The sequence below is a fragment of the Manis javanica genome, chromosome 2 (assembly GCF_040802235.1).
Source record: "Manis javanica isolate MJ-LG chromosome 2, MJ_LKY, whole genome shotgun sequence".
In the NCBI taxonomy this organism is placed as follows: domain Eukaryota; kingdom Metazoa; phylum Chordata; class Mammalia; order Pholidota; family Manidae; genus Manis; species Manis javanica.
The window spans coordinates 94574414-94595911 of record NC_133157.1 but is presented as its reverse complement, the minus strand read 5'-3'; positions in this window follow the sequence as shown (position 1 = coordinate 94595911).

Below are 21498 nucleotides of genomic sequence, written 5' to 3'. Positions count from 1 at the left end.
CCCACAAGCAGGGTAGGAGGGTTCCCCTTCCTCTGCATCCTTGCCAGCATTTGTTGTTCTTAGTCTTTTTGATGCTGGCTATCCTTACTGGTGTGAGGTGATATCTCATTGTGGTTTTAATTTGCATTTTACTGACGATTAGTGATGTGGAGTATCTTTTCATGTGTCTGTTGGCCATCTGAAGGTCTTCTTTGGAGAACTATCTCTTCATATCCTCTGCCCATTTGTTAATCGGGTTACTGGATTTTTGGGTGTTGATGCAAGTTCTTTATATATTTTGGATGTTAACCCCTTGTCGGATATGTCATTTCAAATATATTCTCCCATAATGTAGGATGCCTTTTTGTTCTGTTGATGGTGTCCTTTGCCATACAGAAACTTTCTAGTTTCATGTAGTCCCATGAGTTCATTTTTGCTTTTGTTTCCCTTGCTTGAGGAGATGTGTTCAGGAAGAAGTTTCTCATGCTTATATTCAGGAGTTTTTGCCTATGTTGTCTTCTAAGAGTTTTATCATTTCATGACTTACATTCAGGTCTTTGATCCATTTCAAGTTTACTTTCATGTCTGGGGTTAAACAATAATCCAGTTTCATTCTCTTGCATGTAGCTGTCCAGTTTTGCCAACACCAGCTGTTGAAGAGGCTGTCATTTCCCCATTGTATGTCCATGGCTCCTTTAGCATATATTAATTGACCATATATGGTTGAGTTTATATCAGGGCTCTCTAGTCTGTTCCATTGGTCTGTGGGTCTCTTCTTGTGCCAGTACCAAAATGTCTTGATTACCGTGGCTTTGTAGTAGAGCTTGAAGTTGTGGAGCATAATCCCCCAAGCTTTATTCTTCTTTCTCAGGATTGCTTTGGCTATTTGGTGTCTTTTGTGGTTCTATATGAATTTTAGAACAATTTGTTCCAGTTTGTCGAAGAATTCTGTTGGTATTTTGATAGGAATTGCACTGAATCTGTAGATTGCTTTAGGCAGGATGGCCATTTTGACAATATTAAATCTTCCTATCCATGAGCATGGGATATGTTTCCATTTATCAGTATCTTCTTTAATTTCTCTCATGAGTGTCTAGTAGTTTTCAGGGTCTTTCACTTCCTTGGTTAGGTTTATTCCTAGGTATTTTATTCTTTTTGGTGCAATTGTGAATGGAATTGTTTTCCTGATTTCTCTTTCTGCTAGTTCATTGTTAGTGTATAGGAATGCCACAAATTTCTGTGTATTAATTTTGTATCCTGTAGCTTTGCTGATTTCAGATATTAGATCTAGTGTTTTGGAGTGGGTTCTTTAGGGTTTTTTATGTACAATATCATGTCATCGGCAAACAGGGACAGTTTGACTTCTTCCTTGCTGATCTGGATGCCTTTTATTCCTTTGTGTTGTCTGATTGCTGTGGCTATGACCTCCAGTACTATGTTGGATAGAAATGGAGAGAGTGGGCATCCTTGTCTTGTTCCCGATCTTAAAGGAAAAGCTTTCAGCTTCCTGCTGTTAAGTATAATGTTGGCTGGGGGTTTGTCATATATGGCCTTTATTAGGTTGAGGTACTTGCCTCTATACGCATATTCTTGAGAGTTTTTATCATGAATGGATGTTGAATTTTGTCAAATGCTTTTTCAGCCTCTATGGAGATGATCATATGGATTTGTCCTCTTTTTTTGGTATCATTAATCTACAATTACATGAGGAACATTGTGTTTACTAGACTCTCCCCATCAGTAAGTTCCCCCCACATACCCCATTGCAGTCACTGTCCATTAGTGTAGTAAGATGCTGAAGAATCACTACCTGTCCTCTCTGTGCTCTACAGCCTTCCCCGTGCCCCCTGCCTCATTATGCATGCTAATACTAATGCCCCCTTTCTTTTTCCCCCCCTTATTCTTCCCTTCCCACACATCCTCCCTGGTCCCTTTCCCTTTGGTAAATCTTAGTCCATTCTTGGGTTCTGTGATACTGTTGCTGTTTTGTCTCTTCAGTTTTTTCTTTGTTCTTTTACTCCACATATGAGTGAAATCATCTGATACTTGTCTTTCTCCACCTGACTTATTTCATTGAGCATAATACCCTCTGGCTCCATCCATGCTATTGCAAATGGTAGGATTTGTTTCCTTCTTACGGCTGAATAATATTCCACTGTGTATATGTAACACATCTTCTTTATCCATTCATCTACTAATGGACACTTAGGTTGCTTCCATTTCTTGGCTTTTGTAAATAGTGCTGCGATGAACATAGGGGTGCATATGTCTTTTTCAAACTGGGCTGCTGCATTCTTAGGGTAAATTCCTAGGAGTGGAATTCCTGGCTCACATGGTATTTCTACTTTGAGCTTTTTGAGGTATCTATATACTGCTTTCTACAATGGTTGATTTAATTTACATTCCCACCAGCAGTGTAGGAGGGCTCCCCTTTCTCCACATCTTTGCCAACATTTATTGTTGTTTGTCTTTTGGATGGTGGCGATCCTTACTGGTGTGAAGTGATATCTCATTGTGGTTTAATTTGCATTTCTCTGATGACTAGTGATGTGGAGCATTTTTTCATGTGTCTGTTGGCCATCTGAATTTATTCTTTGGAGAACTGTCTGTTCAGTTTCTCTGACCAGTTTTTGATTGGATTATTTGCTTTTTGTTTGTTGAAGTGCATGTGCTCTTTATATATTTTGGATGTCAACCCTTTATCAGATCTTTCATTTATGAATATAGGATGCCTTTTTGTTCTATTGGTGGTGTACTTTGCTGTACAGAAGCTTTTCAGTTTGATGTAGTCCCAGTTGTTAAATTTTGCTTTTGTTTCCCTTGCCCAGGAAGATGTGTTCATGAAGACGTCATTCATGTTTATGTCCAAGAGATTTTTGCTTATGTTTTTTTCTAAGAGTTTTATGGTTTCATGGCTTACATTCAGGTCTTTGATCCATTTCGAATTTGCTTTTGTGTATGGGGTTAGACAATAATCCAGTTTCATTCTCTTACATGTAGCTGTCCAGTTTTGCCAACACCAGCTGTTGAAGAGGCTGTCATTTCCCCATTGTATGTCCATGGCTCCTTTATCATATATTAATTGACTGTATATGTTTGGGTTAATATCTGGACTCTCTATGTTGTTCCACTGGCCTGTGGGTCTGTTCTTGTGCCAGTACCAAATTGTCTTGATTACTGTGGCTTTGTAGTAGAGCGTAAAGTGGGAAGCGAGATCCCCCCCACTTTGTTCTTCCTTCTTAGGATTAATTTGGCTATTTGGGGTCTTTGTGGTTCCATATGAATTTTAAAACTATTTATTTCAGTTCGTTGAAGAATGCTGTTGGTATTTTTTTTTGTCCTTCTTTTTGTTGATTTGGGGGATGATGTTGATGGATTTTTGAATGTTGTACCATCCTTTAATCCCTGGAATAAATCCTACTTGATCATGATGGATGATCTTTTTGATGGTTTTTTGAATTTGATTTGCTAATATTTTGTTGAGTCTTTTTGCATCTATGTTCATCAGGGATATTGGTCTGTAATTTTCTTTTTCTGTGGTGTCTTTGACTAGTTTTGGTATTACAGTGATGCTCACCTCATTGAATTAGTTTGGCAATATTCCATCTTCTTCTACGCTTTGGAAAACTTTAAGGAGGATGGGTATTAGGTCTTCACTAAATTTTTGACAAAATTCAGTGATGAAGCCATCTGGCCCAGGCATTTTGTTCTTAGAAAGGTTTTTGACTAGCAGTTCAATTTACTTACTGGTAATTGTTCTGTTCAGATTTTCTGTTTCATTCTGGGTCAGCCTTGGAAGGTTGTATTTTTTTTAGAAAGTTGTCCATTTCTTCTAGGTTATCCAGTTTGTTAGCATATAATTTTTCATAGTGTTCTCCAATAATTCTTGAGTTTCTGTGGTGTCCATAGTGATTTTTCCTTTCTCATTTCTGATTCTGTTTATGCGAGTAGACTCTTTTTTTCTTGATAAGTCTGGTTAGGGGTTTATATTTTTTTTTTAATTTTCTCAAAGAACCAGCTCTTGCTTCCATTGATTTTATTGTTTTATTCTTCTCAATTTTATTTATTTATGCTCTAATATTTATTATGTCCTTCCTTCTACTGACTTGGGGCCTCATTTATTCTACTTTTTCTAGTTTTGTTAATTGTGAGTTTAGAGGGATCATATAGGATTTTTCTTCTTTTCTGAGGTAGGCCTGTATTGCAATATACTTTCCTCTCAGCACAGTCTTCGCTGCATCCCACAGATTTTGTGGTGTTGAATTATTGTCATTTGCCTGTATGTATTGCTTCATCTCTTTTTTTATTTGGTCATTGATCCATTGATTATTTAGGTGAATGTTGTGAAGCCTCCATGTGTTTGTGGGATTTTTCATTTTCTTTGCATAATTTATTTCTAGTTTCATACCTTTGTGGTCTGAGAAACTGGTTGGTACAATTTCAATCTTTTTTAATTTACTGAGGCTCTTTTTGTGGCCTAGTATATGATCTATTCTTAAAAATGTTCCATGTTCACTTGAGAAGAATGTGTATTCTGCTGCTTTTGGATGTAGAGTTGTGTAAGTGTCTGTTAGGTCCATCTGTTCTAGAGTGCTGTTCAGTGCCTCTGTGTCCTTACTTATTTTCTGTCTGGTTGATCTGTCCTTCAGAGTGAGTGGTGTGTTGAAGTCTCCTAGAATGAATGCATTGCCTTCTATTTCCCCTTTTAATTCTGTTAGTATTTGTTTTACATCTGTCAGTGCTCCTGTGTTGGGCGCATAGATATTTATAATGATTATATCTTCTTGTTGGATTGACCCCTTTATCATTGTGTAATGTCCTTCTTTGCCTCTTGTGACTTTCTTTGTTTTGAAGTCTATTTTGTCTGATACAAGTACTGCAACTCCTGCTTTTTTCTCCCTATTAGTTGCATGAAATATCTTTTTCCATCCCTTCACTTTTAGTCTGTGTATGTCTTTGGGTTTAAAGTGAGTCTCTTGGAGGCAGCATATAGATGGGTCTTGTTTTTTATCCATTCAGTGACTCTATGTCTTTTGATTGGTGCATTCAGTCCATGCTCATTTAGGGTGATTATTGATACGTATGTACTTATTGCAATTACAGGCTTTAGATTCATGGTTACCAAAGGTTCAAGGTTAACTTCCTTAGTATCTAAGAGTCTAATTTAACTCACTTAGTATGCTATTACAAACACAATCTAAAGGTTCTTTTTTTTCTCCTCCTTTTTCTTCCTCCTTCATTCTTTATATATTTGGTATCATACTCTGTACTCTTTGAACATCCCTTGGTTGATTTTGAGGATAGTTAATTTAATTTAATTTTGCATTTCCTTAGTAATTAGCTGTTCTACTTTCTTTACTGTGGTTTTATTACCTTTGGTGACAGCTATCAAGCCTTAGGAACACCTCCATCTATAGCAGTCCCTCCAAAATAGACTGTAGAGATGGTTTGTGGGAGGTAAATTATCTGAGCTTTTGCTTATATGGAAATTGTTTAATCCCTCCTTCAAATTTAAATGATAATCTTGCTGGATAAAGTAATCTTGGTTGGAGGCACTTCTGCTTCATTGCATTAAATACATCATGCCACTCCCTTCTGGCCTGTAAGGTTTCTGCTCAGAAGTCTGATGATAGCCTGATGGGTTTTCCTTTTTATGTGATCCTATTTCTCTCTCTGGCTGCTTTTAATAGTCTATCCTTATCCCTGATCTTTGCCATTTTAATTACTATATGTCCTGGTGTTGTCTTCCTTGGGTCTCTTGTGTTGGGATATCTGTGCACCTCCATGGCATGAGAGACTCTCTCCTTCCCCTGATTGGGGAAGTTTTCAGGAATTACCTTCTCAAAGACACTTTCTATCCCTTTTTCTGTCTTCTTCTTCTGGTATCCCTATATTGTGAATATCATTCTGTTTGGATTGGTCACACAGTTCTCTCAATATTCTTTCATTCTTAGAGATCCTTTTTTTCCTCTCTGTGCCTCAGCTTCTTTGTGTTCTTCTTCTCTAATATCTATTTCATTGTCTCCTCCACCTTTTCTCATCTGCTTTTAATACCCTCCATTGTGCTCTTCAATGATTGGATCTCCAACTGGAATTCATTCCTGAGTTCTTGAATGTATTTCCATATCTCCATGAGCATGTTAATGATTTTTATTTTGAATTCCCTTTCAGGAAGATTCATGAGGTCGATGTCATCTTTCTCAGGAGTTGTATTAATAATTTTACTTTGAACCAGGTTCCTTTAGCCTTTCATATTTGTATATGGCACCTTCTAGTGTCCAGAAGCTCTACTCTCTGGAGCTGCTCAGCCCCTGAAGCAATGTCAGGGGTCACTGGGGTGTGGTTTTGGTGTCTGGGGGAAAGAAAGTGCTGTTTCCTGCTTCCCAACTTCTATGCCTGTCTCCACTGCCTGAACCAGTGGGCTGAGCACACAGGTATAAGCCTCTGTGCTTTGTGTTTGTAGTTGCTGTAGGCATATCTTCCTGTAATGCCAGGGTAGCATTTGCTGGTTTGCGAGCCAGGTGGGACTGGCCAGAAGAAAGGCGCAGTAGGCTGCGTATCATGGAGGGGGTCCTTGGAGCCAGCCAGGGAGCTGCAGCACCTGAAGATCATGAAAGCTCCCAACCTGCTTGGCAGAGTGCACCTGGACAATTTTGTCTACCTGTCCTTTCTCCTGAGCAATAAGCTCTTTGCAGTCCTAGCCCCTTTAGCAGTCTTCTTGCTAAGGTCTTCCTTATTAGGAAGTCTCTCAGACTGCCTGCCTTTCTTTTGTCCCAGAGCATCTCAGTATGGATCCCTGCTTTCCACAAGCAGCTGGGAACTCAGTCTCTCCAGGAATTCTGCCTGTCTTAGCTTTCCAACCCTCTAATCATGAGAGTACCATGCAAGCACCATGAAATGTAGGTTTGTGCTCCCAGAGCAGATCTCTGGAGTTAGGTATTCAGCAGTCCCAGGCATCCACTCCCTCCCCACTCCATTTCTTTTCCTCCCGCCTGTGAGGTGGGGTGGGAGAAGGGCTTGGGTCCCACTGGACCACAGCTTTGGTACGTTACCCTGTTCTGTGAGGTCTGCTGTTTTCTCCAGGTGTATGCAGTCTGGTGCAGTCCTCTTTCCTGTTGCTCTTTCAGGATTAGTTGTATTAATTATATTTTCGTATTATATGTGGTTTTAGGAGGAAGCTTCTGTATCACCTCTCTTGCCTCCATCTTTAATCCTCTCCAAAGATGTGATTTCTTTTCCCAGGAATGTTGTTGGGCCCCTCAATACTGCCCATGTTCTCAGGCAGAGCCCCCAGCCCTGGAGAAATGGCCATAAAAGTGCAAGATAGCCTCCTGCCATGCTTCCCCAGTTGGGGAGGGCCACCCCAGGGCAGGATTACCCTGGACTTGCCTGACACACAGTGTCATCCTGCAGCCTGCTGGCCTGCAGACTAACTGGTCCAGACTAGGTGGGCCTGCATTTCTTATATCTCCAGCCTGGATTAAACCTACAGACACCATGGCTAGGGGGCATGGGCTATACCATACCCTGCAGGAGGGAGGCATGGCTCACCCGCTGAAACCAGATGGTTTGGACACAGCTGGCTGGACCATGGGACCAGCAGCAGGCACTGGAAGGCCTCATGTGCAGATGCATGCATAATCAAGGATTCTGGGTGTGGAAGCAATACCTTTTCAGGAAAGTGGCTGAGGCCTACATGGTGGGGGGAGGTGGGGCACGGCGCTAGCTGAGAGGCTTCCTGCCCCACTATGTGGTTGTGGCATCAGAGCCCCTTTGGGGCTTCCTATGGGGTGGGAAAGTACCGTGGGTCAGAAATCACTGACCACTGGGTGACCACCTTGGGCAGGACCCACGCATCCAGAAACCTTTGAAAGCATGTATAGTAGTATTTAGCAGATTGGAGATGGGGGAAACATGGGTCAGTATCAGGGATCAGAGTTCAGGCAGTGCTTCTGGCTGAGCAGGAAGGGCATGTCTCTTGTAATTCTGAGGCCTGAACTGTGCAAGTAGACAAGCTTAGTGGATGCGCCGTAGCACTGTGGAGCTGTCACTGGACCTCACAGGCTGTTCCGCAGACCAGCCTTCGCCTGCCCCAGCTCATGATGTAACTCTCTGTCCTCAGGAATGCTGGGGGATGCAGGAGGACTGGCACAACTTTGCCTATGGCACCCTGGCCAGCATGGGCCAGCTGTGGGATGCCTGCAGCTTGTGGACCCAGAGTGCAGGAGCCTACTACCCTGACTGTGGCAAAGGGCAGAAGCCTAGCTTGCCATACACCTGCACATTTCTGCATCCCTCTGGCTGCCCACTGACTGGGCGGCAGTGCCCATTCTGCACAGGTGTTTAACCATCTGACATGTCTGAGACCGGGAAGCCACAGCCAGCCAGAAGGTGAATTGCAGGGTTATTGCATGAAACATAGATGTTATTTGTGCTGGTGGTGACACCAAAAGGTGAAATTTAACTTAAATTTGTGTATCTCTGATTTTTACTGAAAAGTCACATCATGGTGCAACATTGAAAGGAAACGTTTTTGGCATGTAAAGTTGCCTGGTGTGTGCACTGCCCAACCATGCCATGAAGGCAGAGGACAGAGGCTGGCCTCTTACTCTTGACTCTTGTGCTCTTCCTTGGCATGGAAGGCCCCTTCAGAAACCACCAGATGACTTCTGGTGGTGGGTAATTTGGATAAAGAGAGAAAGAAGGCTTCAACTAAATAGGAAAGCTGGGTGAAACGTAGTATTCTTCAGTGAACTTCGAAATTATGCTATCCATCCTAACAGTGGGAAAGAGGTCAAGGACTTGAGCAGAATATGAGCAATGCCTGCAGCATCCAGGTGAACCTGTAAATGCCCAAAGCAGCAGGGATCTTAAAGCCTGTCCTTGCAGGAGTCTGAGAGGCCAGCTCCCACTGGCATGCAGGCCTGAGAGATCCTGGGTTCTGCCTGTTTGTTAACTTCTGTGAACTGGCCCCAGAGCAGCTGCTCGGTAAACATTTGTTGACAAGTGAAAGTCTGATAATGAAGAAGGCAATTTAGGGTCTGAATTCAAACCTGTTTTTGTCAGTTTGGTGCACATCTATTGTTTTTAATCAGTTTACCTAGTTATAAATATTTTATCTTTTCTGATAAAGCATTTTGTCCTTGCTAGGGGGCTGCCCTGTACTGCTCCATGTGTTGGGTGGGGCTGCCCATCATGGGGTGAAGGATGGAGGCTGGGGTGAGATGAAACCATAAGCCCCTAGCACACTCCAAGAATTAAAAATGCCTTCTAGCTATTGCATGTGCAGACTTCGAGGGGGAGGTGGCAGCAAGGGCCCAGGTTGTGGGCCTTCCTGAGCACAGCTCTGGTGGCCCTGCCCTTTCCAGGCTCAGCCAGGGCCTTCCTGCTGGTTCTGGAAAACACCAGGGTTTCTGGGAGGAGAGCGCATTTCAGTCGTGTCTAAGTTGATCATAGTTGGCTCCCAGTGCCCCAACCAAAAATTTCCTCAAGGAAAATATGAGATTACAGGAGTGTGGATAAAGTGAAGGTTCCTATGGCCAGGATCCTTACCTGACCCTAAACTACTTGATGTAACTGACCTGCTACTAGGCTACTGCTTCCACACCCATAGGCAATTAGCTATTATTGACTAAGTCACTATGTAAAGAGCTCTGCCCAGTGCTCTGGGCAGAGGCAGAGACAAAGGAGGACTACAGACCTGCAGATTGCTGGATGCAGATGTGCTTCTAGTGCTCAACCTACTGCAGGAGAACAAGCCGGGTAATAAACCCTTTCACCCAGAGAACATTCCATTGTCATTCCTCCGTCTCACTGAATCCATAGTGAACTTGCCTGGGGCTGAAACCCATTGGCAAGACAGGGAGAAAGCTCATTAATGTGGAGGTCTTTCTCCCAAGTAGCTGTTATTAAATGGATGAAGCACTGGGCCCTTTTGGAGCAAGAACATGCTGCAGGGCAGTGTGCAGCTGGGCTCTGCCCTCCTAGTGTTTTGAGATGCACTCCCAGCCTCTTGGGACCCCCTCCCCTGTGAACCCAGGGCTGCCCCAATCCACCTGAGCCTGGTTCTGCAGTGAGCCTGAGATCACCACCCACAACCCTGATCAGGCAGTGGGTCTGTGGGTCCCCAGCAGGGGGTTCCTGTCCTCACACCCCAGGGTGCTAAGCACCCTCTGGAATCATAGACACAGTTGAATTTGTGGACGTTGTTTTGAGGACTGTGGCCACAGTTCTGTCCATATCCTCAAAGAGCCTCATTCCAGCCCTGAATGAGGCCCACAGCCAACAGAAGGATTTCACTCTCCTTCCCTGCATGTGAACCTGTTCACAACCTGGGCCCTCGCTGCCGCCTCCCCGTCGAAGTCTGCACATGCAATAGCTGGAAGGCATTTTTAATTCTTGGAGTGTGCTAGGGGCTTATGGTTTCATCTCACTGTACTGCTACACTTTCTGGAATGTTCTCCTTTCCCAGCCTTCATCCTTCCACCCTCCCTCAGGGGATGACCCTCTGTAGAGCTTGGATCAACCCCGTGAAGAGAGCCAGCTCCCAGGTCCCACATCACCATCTGCTCAGGCCTGCTGCCGGGAGTTGCAGCCCTGTGATCCCATGTACCTGCTGTTGGGTCTAGATCGAGATCCTCCCACTATGACTGTTTTTGTTTCCTGCATCTCACTCCAGAAGTGGGCTGCTCCTGGATTCCCAACCTCAGGGCCTGGGTGGGTCTTGGAACAATTTGCCATTTGGCCCTAGTTAAGTGGTGCAGTCCTTGTGGAAAATTATGGAGGCTGGCAGAATTATTTACATTTATGAAGTATTAAAAGTACTGTTATGACTTTGAATTGTTATTGTCATGGATTAGCTATTATAATCCTTTCCAGAGAGTGCAATTAGGTTCAAGGAGATTGACTCAACTAAGATTGCATTGATCTGTGAGCCAGCTGCCACTAGAAATTTGAGCTTCAAGTTTTAGCTTCAGGTTGTGGAACCTCTTTTGTGAATTTCTGTTTATTTTTGTTTGACATGAGTAAGAAGGAAAAGTCTTTCTTAAAATCCCAAGGCAGTCCAGGTATGCATGGCTGGCTGCCATTGCCCACAAACTACATTCCAGCAAATCCTTAAAACCACGAGTAAGGATGGTGGCAAGCAGACAGGGAGCAGGAAATGTCTGTGGTGCAGAGACTGGGGGTCTCTGTGTCATGCAATCATGGGGCTATCGTGGCATCTGTGTCAACCTAGGGCACAGCTCATCAGGCATGGGAGCAACCAGCCTGGGAGCTCCACAGGGAGTTCAGGGTAACAGAGCCGCGTTCCCAGTGTGGAACACGTGTAGTCTGTGCGGGAAGGTCTGGTCTAGGACCCACACTCACAGATTCACAACGGGGTGGGAAACACCAATCCAGCTGAAACTTATAAAATGGCCTCTGCTTCAGAATGAAGTTTAAAACAAAGCAGAACAGCTGGAGGCTCCCAGGACTGTTGTCCCCATCCCTCACCTGCCAGGACTGTATATTCCCAGAGAGACTTGACTGCTGGCTCCAATTACATGAAGGACGTTAAGGGGGATTCTGAGTGTTCAGAAATGTGGGCCATTTTCCCAAATGAGTGTTTTTCCTTTATTTTGTTCCCACAAGACTGATATTGGAATGGCCTGGCAAGGTGACAGGTGTGGGTAGCAAGCGGTGGCTCTGCCGTTTGATGTTAAAAACATGGTACAACCGAGTGTTTGCCATGGGGCATGTGCTCCCCTGTTGTTTTCTGCGAGTCAATTCATTCCATCCTCCCAACCAACATGTAATATTAATGAGAAAAGTAGCAGGTAAGAAAAGCAAGTACCCTTTAAGAATGTGCCAGGTGTAATTCTAACGACTGATAAACATTTGTTCATTTAATTTTCACAACCTTCCTATGAAGTGGCTACTCATATAATCCATGTTTCATAGATATAAAAGCTGAGGCACAGAGAGGTTAACTTTCTCATCCAAAGTCACATAGCAAGAGTCTTCTTGAGCTAGGATTTGAACTGAGACCATGTACTGGAAAAGTCCTTGTTCTTAGCCTTTATTTTTCACTGAAATGGAAATTCATGCTCTCTTTTGGGATGTGAAGCCTGATTATTGTTTTGTAAATGTGTAAATTAAAAAAATTCAAGCCAAAGTCTATTGACATAAAATCCTAAAGTTCATTCAGGAAAAATAAACATACAAAAGTAGCTTGGAAACTCAAAAAAAGAAAAACAATTCAGGTGACTTTTCTTGCAAATGTTTAATTATATTGTAAAATGTGTAGTAACTAGTACTGTGCCGCTGTTTGAGCCAACAAATTAGCAGAACAGATAAGGAAGTCCGGAGTCACACACATGTGCCTGACTTCATTAAACTTCCTTAACCCGTCAGGCAGAGTTTCACACCGGTGGGAAAGGAGATACAGCGAGTGTTGCAATCAGCCAACCACCGAGGCGGGGGTAAGATTTCTGTCTCATGTTTCACCTCAAAAGGAATCTGATAGGGTTTAAATACTTGGATGGCAAAAATAATAACATGAAATCAAGAGACTAGAATATAAACCAACATTCACACAATCTCTCACTATGTGGAAGAACCTGCCAGGCCTGATGACACAGGAAAAGGCTGTAGCAGAAAGGTCACTAGATTTGTCCCCATACAGAGGTTCCCCCCATGATAAAATAGGGGAAAAGTTTCAAGACAAAGACACTTGTCGTGTATGCTGTGGACAAAGTACTAAAACCATTAATATATAAGTAGGTTTTACACACTGAACAGAACAAGAGAAACCCCGCCCCCCCCCAGGGCGGAGCCCAGGAGACCAGAGAGGCAAGAGTAAGGAGCATGCGCAAACACGGGCGTCCTCACAGAGCCGAAGTCGGGCAAATTCAAAGGAATCTGCTCGCTCTCTGTTTCTCTCTTTATCTCTCTCTCCTCTCTCCTTCTCCCTCTCCATCTCTGTTCCTGTGTCTCTCTGGGTCTATCAGATGAACACAGCTTCAAAAGAGTGATAATACTCAGTTTTTGGAGGACAGCCAAGAAAAGAATCTTAAATGTCTCTTGATCATGAAAATGGTGTTTGCTCACTATGAACTACTTAAGAAAACACTGAATGCTCCTCACAGTCCCCCACCCAAAGCTAATCGGGTCACTGCGCATTTTGTGTCCAGTCTTGCTGTCCCCGGTGGTGTCCCTGCTGGGCTGATCATCGAATGTGGGTCTCCTGCAGAAGATGGGGGCCATACCTCAGGTGCCACCGTGTTCCCGGCTGGTGAAGGACAATTAGCAGACACCTTGTGGATGCTCGGTGGGGAGGCATGAAGCCCAGGCTGCTGCAAGTCCCCAGAGCAACAGGGCTTAAGTGTGTACAGCACCTGGTGGACTCCGGGCCAAAAGCGGGCCCGGCTGAAGCACCTCAGTGGTGGGGCAGGGGGTGACCCCATGCTCTGGGCACTGGGGCCACTGCAGCAATGCCCCTGAGCAGGGGCGCTGCCCACCTTCCAGCACCACCCACTACTACCAACCGGGAGGCTGCTGGCAGGGGTGAGATGGACTGAGGGCTTCAGGGACACCCGACTACCTGGAGACCCTGCTTGTGGGGTCTGTCCACTGTGTTTGAGTGGAGGCAGGTGGGTGTCACCACAGAGCAGCCTACTCAGTTACTGATGCATGCGGAGAGACTCCCGAGGATCTCTGGGCCCAACTCAGATTCCACTAAGGGGGAGTGAAGAGGCCCTGTACCCAGCGCCGCCTCTTCTGTAAAGGCAGTGCCTCCTCATGGCCCCACGCCAGAGCAGAGTGCCCAGGTGGCACCCAGGTGACAGAGTGCGGCAAATGCTGGCTCTGGCTGTCCTGGTCATTCCTGTGGCTGTGGCCACAGGTCCCCTTCTCAGGGTGCTCAGAAGGATGTTGGGGGGCGTCTTGGTGATGGAGTCCTGCACCCTCACACTTGCTCTTCCCTGGGGGTGACTGACAGAGCAAAGAAGAATGTGTGCAGGGCCTGACCCCTGGATGGGTGAACCTGGCAGGTGGGCTTAGTGTCCTCATTTGCAAACCTAATGAATGATAGTTGTAGGACTGAACCACATGGTGAATGTCAGCCCTAGTACACCTTCTACACTGAACAGGTGTATGACTGGGACGGCGTGTTAGAATTCTCCAGAGAAGCACAACTGAGAGGATACCTACACCTGTACCTGTACCTGTATCTGTATCTACACATACTCTGTCTATCTGTACCTGACCTATCTACCTATGTCATCTATCTATCACCTATCTAGCAAAAGAGAAAGAAAAAGAGTGAGAAATAGAGTTATTTGAAGGAACTGGCTCTCACAATCACCTGAGCTAGCAAACCCACGTTCTGTACAGCAGGCAAGCAGGCTAGACCTCAGACTGCAGTCTTCAGTCCAAACTCATCAGGGCAGCAGGCTGGAAATGCAAGTAGGGTTTCTATGTTTCAGTCTGAGGCATAATTTCTTCTTTTGGGGAAACCTCAATCTTTGCTCTTAAGGCCATCAACTGATTGGATGAGGCCACCCACATTACTGAGGATCATCTGCTTCCCGCAGAGTCTACTGATTTCAGTGTTACATCTTTAAAATATCTTCACAGTGGCATCTGGATGATGTTTGACCAAACTGGGCACCATAGCCTAGCTAAGATGACACACAAAATTAATAGTTTCATAATTTCTCCAAGCCTCAGTATCTTAAGCAGCAAGTGGCATTGATAACACCTAAGCTGTAACATTATTTAGTATTTTTTCAGTATTTTCTATGCTCCAGGAAGTTCTAGGTGCTTGAGACCAGCAGTGGGCTAAACAGGCAGAGTCTCTGCAACACAGAGGTCCCATTTGGAGATGCAGGGGAGGACTTTAATTCCTGCATAAACTGTCAGGTATTTAGAGCAGAAGCCACTGTCCGGTGGATTAGGTGAGGGTATAGCGCCTGAGACTGCACATACCCTAGGTGCTCATAAATGCACCATCCTTCCTTCCCTTCCCATAATCATAATGTAACATGGTAAATGATTTCTTTGCTCCCCAGGAGTGATGTGCTTTCCTCCTTGGCAGGGGCCATCTTCAAGCCTTGCCCTGGGAAATGGGTGAGGGGAAGATTTTTGCACTGAAGCAAAGCTGTTTGATCCTTGGGCACAGAAAGCTGGAGTTTAGGGAGAGTGAATGGTTTTGTCAATAGCTTAGACACCTTTGGGAAGGGAAGGTTCAAATCCCCAACCAGGGGTTCCCAAGACTGCCAGAAACCACCTACCCTCCCCTAAAAACACATCTGAAACCCCCTTTCACTGTCCTAGCAGGAGATCGATGGACAGTATAACCCATTCATGCACTTAGATCCAAAACAATCAGTGTAATTCTTTAACTGAAAGTGTGGAGAAATGAAAAACCTTTGTGAGAAATGGTGTGTAAATTTCACCATGAACTGTGTCAGATGACAAAAATACCCAGAAGTCCCTGATTTCAGTGATGTGAAATACATCAATCCATTGTGACTTTTCTGATATCCTACTTCAAATGTGTGGTTATCCAGCTGCTCCGTTGTTACTTCTTGTTCCAAAGACACAGCGTTTGCTCTCAGGCCTCTGAGGAGCCCGATGATTAGTTTTCTCTGCCCTGTGCAGCCTCTGCATCCCGCCCCCCCACCCCCCGCCCATCTGCTTCCACCCTGTCATTCAGCTGGTGTCTGTGACTCTCTGCTGTATGCTGGTGTGAGAGTCCACTGTGTCCAGGGGACTTCACTGTGGTGTGGGCGGGATGTGAGAATTGAGGTTGCCCCTTGGATTGGTTCAAATTCATCAAACAACACACTTTCTGTTGTCTTCCTGGAGGATTCATTCCTGGCTTCAGAGTCCTGGGGCCATGTTGGGGAAGAAGGGCAAGAGTCTTGAGTCACACTAGCTAGGACCCCCATGTGGGTGAAGTTTTGTGCTTCCAGCTTTCCGTTAGAAATGGGGAGAGGTTTTCATCTGTAGGAGCAGTGGGAAGGATCTGAGGATCTAACAACTTCTTAAACAGATATGAAAACATCTTTTGTCCATAGCCCACCCTTCTCCTTTCCTCCTGAGGTCAGGATGCTCCCAGCTCCTGAGTCTTCAGCAATTTTGTATGGACAGTCAGGACTTCCCACTACTGGCTTGTAGCTCAGCTTTCCAAGTTCTACTGTCAGTTTCTACCCATCACTGCTTTCTTGCTTATGTCTCCAGACATCCCTTCATGTGATTTCGCTGTTGGGAGAGGAGCATATGTACGTGGAGATACTCGATTCACTATCATTAACTGGAAGTCACTACATTTAGCTCCCTCAACCATTCCAGAATTTATTTGTGTGAGTGTGGGGTGTGCATTAGGAATATAAGGTTATATGTATTTTCCAAAGAGATATTCAACCTGTTCCAAAACTTATTCAACTGTTCATTCTCTCTCCACTGATCTGAAATATTACTTTCATTGTACTACACACAATTCTCATTGTCCCTCAAGCATGCTAGATAGGGTCCCTGCAGGGCTGTCTCACAACAGGCCCCACACCCGGCTAGGTATGCTCTGCTCCCAAATGTCCATGCAGTGTGCTGCCTCTTCCCCTTCCAGTCTGTGTGATGTCTCCTGACCAGGCAGGGTCACACATGTCACCCTTTGTCTCGTATTTTGGAAATCTTATCATGGTGTGGCTAAGGGCAAAGCTGTTTCAGTCTGAAGACCTATATCATTTTACTTTTCTTTTAATTTGTTGATTATTTTGTGTCCTCCATTCTCTGACTCTTATTCTAGAATTTCTCCTACATGGATGTGGGAAAGTCTGCTTTATTACTGGCAATTTTCGACCATTACTTTTTGGTCTCTGGCCCTGGTTGAACATTCAGATTCCCACACTTTATGCCTGATGGGTGAGATAGTGTATTGGGTTGGGGGCAGGAGGAGTCTGAGAAGTCCTGATAAAAAGTCCTTTAAATCTTGTTTCACTCCAGTCCCTCCAAACTTATTTGACCATCTGGAAAACTAAAACTTCTCATATTTTGTATCATCTCACAGAACTTGTATTCTGCAGTATACATATTTTAAAAACTAGTACAGCCAAACATTTATTATAGGTTCTCAAGTACTTTCAAAGAAAAAATGATTTCCCCCTCATCAGTTTGTAAACCTCTTTGAGAGAAGTAATAATTTAAATTAATTTTGGTCAGTTATACTCCATGATGAAGAAATTAGTTAATAGATGGAATAGATTTCCATCTCTTAGGGAATAGATGAAGCATTATGGCATAAGAAATCTATGAAATGGAAATTTAGCCAAGTCTGTATAGACTTCTGCAAAAGCATCAAGTCGTACGGTTTCAGTAAAACATAAAGGAAGATTACATAGTTGTTCACTGGACAAAGTGGGAAATTTCTCTTAAAAAAGCAAGATACATCTGTTCTCTTCTGTAGCCTTTCAGGCCAATTTCAGAAGTTGAAATTTAACAGAAAACAGTGGTGGTCATTAGAGGCAAATTCCAGGCCCTGGGGCAGGACGGGAGGCACGCTGGGAGGTGCTTGGAGGCACGCTGGGAGGTGCTTGGTCACAGCCATGGTTTCTCTGAAGGACGAAAGCGTTTTCTTCTTCCAAATGCCATGGCTCATTATTATTTCCAAACTAGAAGAAATGCACATTTGCTCCAGGGGATGTTAGATTTCCTCTCTAAATCAGCTTTCACTTTTCATATTTCAAATAAAAGATGATTCTTTAAAGTTACAGTAGACCCCCAGGTTTTCAACTTGTGTTCTTATTATAACCAGGTGGGAGTTACAGCTCTCTGATACACATCAGAGACTGAAGAGGGTATGTCTGGTTAATCTCTTAGCAGATTTCATAAATTTCCTGGGTTTTCCCATGAATAAAAAGAAATAATAGATTAGACCCAGATACATGTTGTAATGTTATAATTTTTACCTTATGCGCTAAAATTTATGGATTTTTTAATAGGAAAAATTAACATCTTGAGAAATTGAAGATTCAGTATTGAAAACTACTAGATATATATTTTTAAACTCTGTACATGTCTTTGGCAAATGATTTTATCTTAATTTACTTTTCTGAGAAATTGTTGTCACAACCCCATTATGAGGAGTAGTACTCACCTTCATTAGTGTCAACCAGAATTTATTGACCTAGTTCAAGTACCATAACATTACTTTGTCAAAAGTCCATTATATGGGAGTAGAAACATTTCAAAATAACTCCAATGACTTTTAATAGGGGTTGGAGGTTATGAAGGACTATAACATGATTCATTAAATTTTATTTTTTTACATTCCTCATATTGAAGTGACCTCACAGATACCCTATGAGCAGATCATGATGGAATGAAGGTTTCCACAAAGCTTGCCTGATTTTGTAAAAAAAGCACCAAATTTGCCACAATTTCTCTGAAGTGATTTGCAACACCAGGATCTGATGATGTGAAAGTTAGTGTTTCTCAAAAAAATTATTAGCATCCAAGTTATCTCTGAAATAATAGAGACAAAAATCCTTGTATATTTACTTTTTAGGAAATGCCTGAATGGCTGAAATACAAGGCTAATTAAGAAACAAGCCCATCAGGGGCCAGAGACTAAGGTCAGGGGCTCCAGCTTCCATCCTTTGTCCACATGGCGATGGTGACCACAGGGCCCTGCCTACTCCTTCCCCAAGCCCTCCACCAGTGCCTGATGCTAACCCACAGTTCTTGTTCTATTGAGTCACACCTGGTTTTAGATTAAAATTTATTAAATATTTATATAACGGGGAAACAAAATTCACGACCACCATTGTCAATGTTAGGTTCCCATTTGTTTGTTTTCCAGAGGAGGATATTGAGGCTGGGGGTTCTTTGCCCAGGCCCTCTTCCAGGAGGCAGCCATCTGGCCTCCTTACCTGGCTGCTGAGGACCGCTGCCATGACCATGGGGATGCTGGCCCTTTCTCTTTCTCCATGGATCAGAGGGATCTCTGCTTAGTCCCCCAGCACCTCTTGATGAGTTTATAGCAAAATGTTTTCTCACATATTTAGCTCCCTACAGCATCACTGAAGATCATTACTCTAAATTAAATGTGCTATTGCTTCTCAGCGTTTTGGCTAAGATCAAGATCAAATGTGGTAGCTGTTGTGATCAGTTTAAATCTGATTTTTTTCCTATCACTTTATGGGGTGTGGAGATGCATACATTAAAAGAGGTGGGACCAAGAAGAAACTTAAAATTGCACTTATTCTGAGTTTCAAAAAAATATAATACTTTTGTTGTAATGTTTTGTTTCTGCATAATGCAAGTGAGCTGAGTATTCTGTAGTGAAAGAATGACTTTATCTCTGAAATCTGCATGAGTCAGTTGTGGTTTCAAAATGACTTATCCCTAAGGCACTTCACTAAACTGAAAGATGTTTCTAGATACTTAATCATAAAGACTGTGTTAGAAATTAAAACTACTATCATGCCCATCCCATCCCTTGGGATGCTGTGATCCTACTGTCAAAAATTATCTAGCTCTTCACACCTACCAGAATGGCCAACATCCAGAACATTGACAATACTAAGTGCTAGTGAGGATGTGGAGCAACAGAGCTCTCATTCATTGTTGGTGTGAATGCAGAATGGTGCAGCCACTTTGGAAGGAGGTTTGTGGTTTCTTAAAAAACTAAACATATTCTTACCATAGGATCCATCAATTGCACTCCTCGGCATTTACCCAAAGAAGCTGAAAACTTATGTCCACACAAAAAACCCTGCACATAAATGTTTATGGCATCATTGTTCATAATTACCAAAATTTGGAAACAACTGAGATAGTAGATAACTGAATAAATAAATTGTGGTCCATCTAGACAAGGGAATATTACTCAGCACTAAAAAGAAATGAGCTTTGAAGCCATGAAAAGACATGCAGGAACCTTAAATGCATATCACTAAGTGAAGCAGCCCATCTGAAAAGTCTCCATACTGTGTGATTCCAACTCTATGACATTGTGGAAAAGGTTAAACTATGAACACAGTAAAGATATCAGTGATTGTCAGGGCATGGGGAGAGGAAGAATGAACAGGTGGAGCCCAGAGGACTTTTAGGGAGTGAAGCTGCTCTGGGTGACACTCTAAGGCTGGGTACATGTCATTACACTTGTCAAAACCCACAGAATGTCCAGCACCAAGAGCGACCCTAATGTAAGCGGCAGACTCTGGGTGATGATGCTGGATCCACACAGCTTCATCAGTTGTAACAAACTCCCATTTGGTGGGGGTGTTGGGAGTGGGGAGGTTATGCATGAGGGGGACAGGGGACATATGGGAAATTTCTGTACTTCCTGCTCAATTTTGCTGTGAACCTAAACCTAAAAGTCTAAACAAAATAAAGTCTATTACAAAGTAATCATGTAGTTATTTATTCCAAATATGGTTAATATTTTAGTATCATAACACATGGAAGTTCTCCCTTTTACTTCAAACAAAAATTAGTTCTCACTCCTATTTTTTTTCATTTCTGTTTAGCTCTGGCCTTTTCCTTCTAATTTGCTGCACATTTGTTTGTTTATTAAATTTGAAAAATTCCTGATTAAGTTCTAAGTGTGCACAGTTTTCCAGGCCCTTGCCGGGAACAGTCTCCTTTGCATCCTTTTTTCCTGTTAAAATCTGCCTTCCCTTTAATTTAGGTCTTAATCAACATGTAAAAGTAAGGAGGAACTGTGATATAAATGTTGATTTAGGAATGAGCAGAATGAGTGGGAAGGTTCTGTTTACACCATGGGGACATTTCCTGTTGGGAAATTCCTATTGAAAAAGGCAGAGGAGACACCAGGCTGTGTGGGCAGCTCTCCGAGTCCCTGCTTCTCCCACCCCAGCCCCTGGCACACTGGCATGGACCACCCTTAGTATCTGTCTCTGGCCAGCCGTGCCTGTGTCTGTGGTATGCGCACCAACATCCGCCGGTCTGGACCCCACTGCCTCCCCTCAGCCCCGTGTGGACTACTGCTGCTCAGCCCCCCAAAGCTCCCCCACCCGGCCCAGGCCTGGGCTCCAGGCCGTAATCCAAGGGGGCCGCACGACCTGGCCTAGCAGGTGACCGGAGCAGGGATCTGAACAGAAATCCCTAAGACCCTCTCCAGCTCTGACAGCAGCCAGTGTAAGCAACTGAGTCGAGGGCCTGAGGACGGTGAGCCTGGGGCTGGTGATGTAGACGTCCTCAGAGTCTTGGGCCGGTGATGTAGACGTCCTCAGAGTCTTGGGCCTGAGGGTGGTGTGGAGGTCCGCGGAGAAGCTGGCTGGGACTCGTTTTGTTTTGCCTGCGCCGCTCTTTCCTTTCAGCACCCCAGCTTCCATGTGGGGAATTCCTCTTTCCTTTGGGTGAGTCTTGGCCGGAGGTACACCAGAATGCTCTGTTCTTCCGCCTAGAGGTCAGCGGGGGACTCCAGCGGAGCCGCCAGTGGCGGGCAGTGGCTGCGGGGCCCCAGGACTTTGCCTCCAGGGGACGGGTGCACGCACAGAAGGAGGGGCTGAG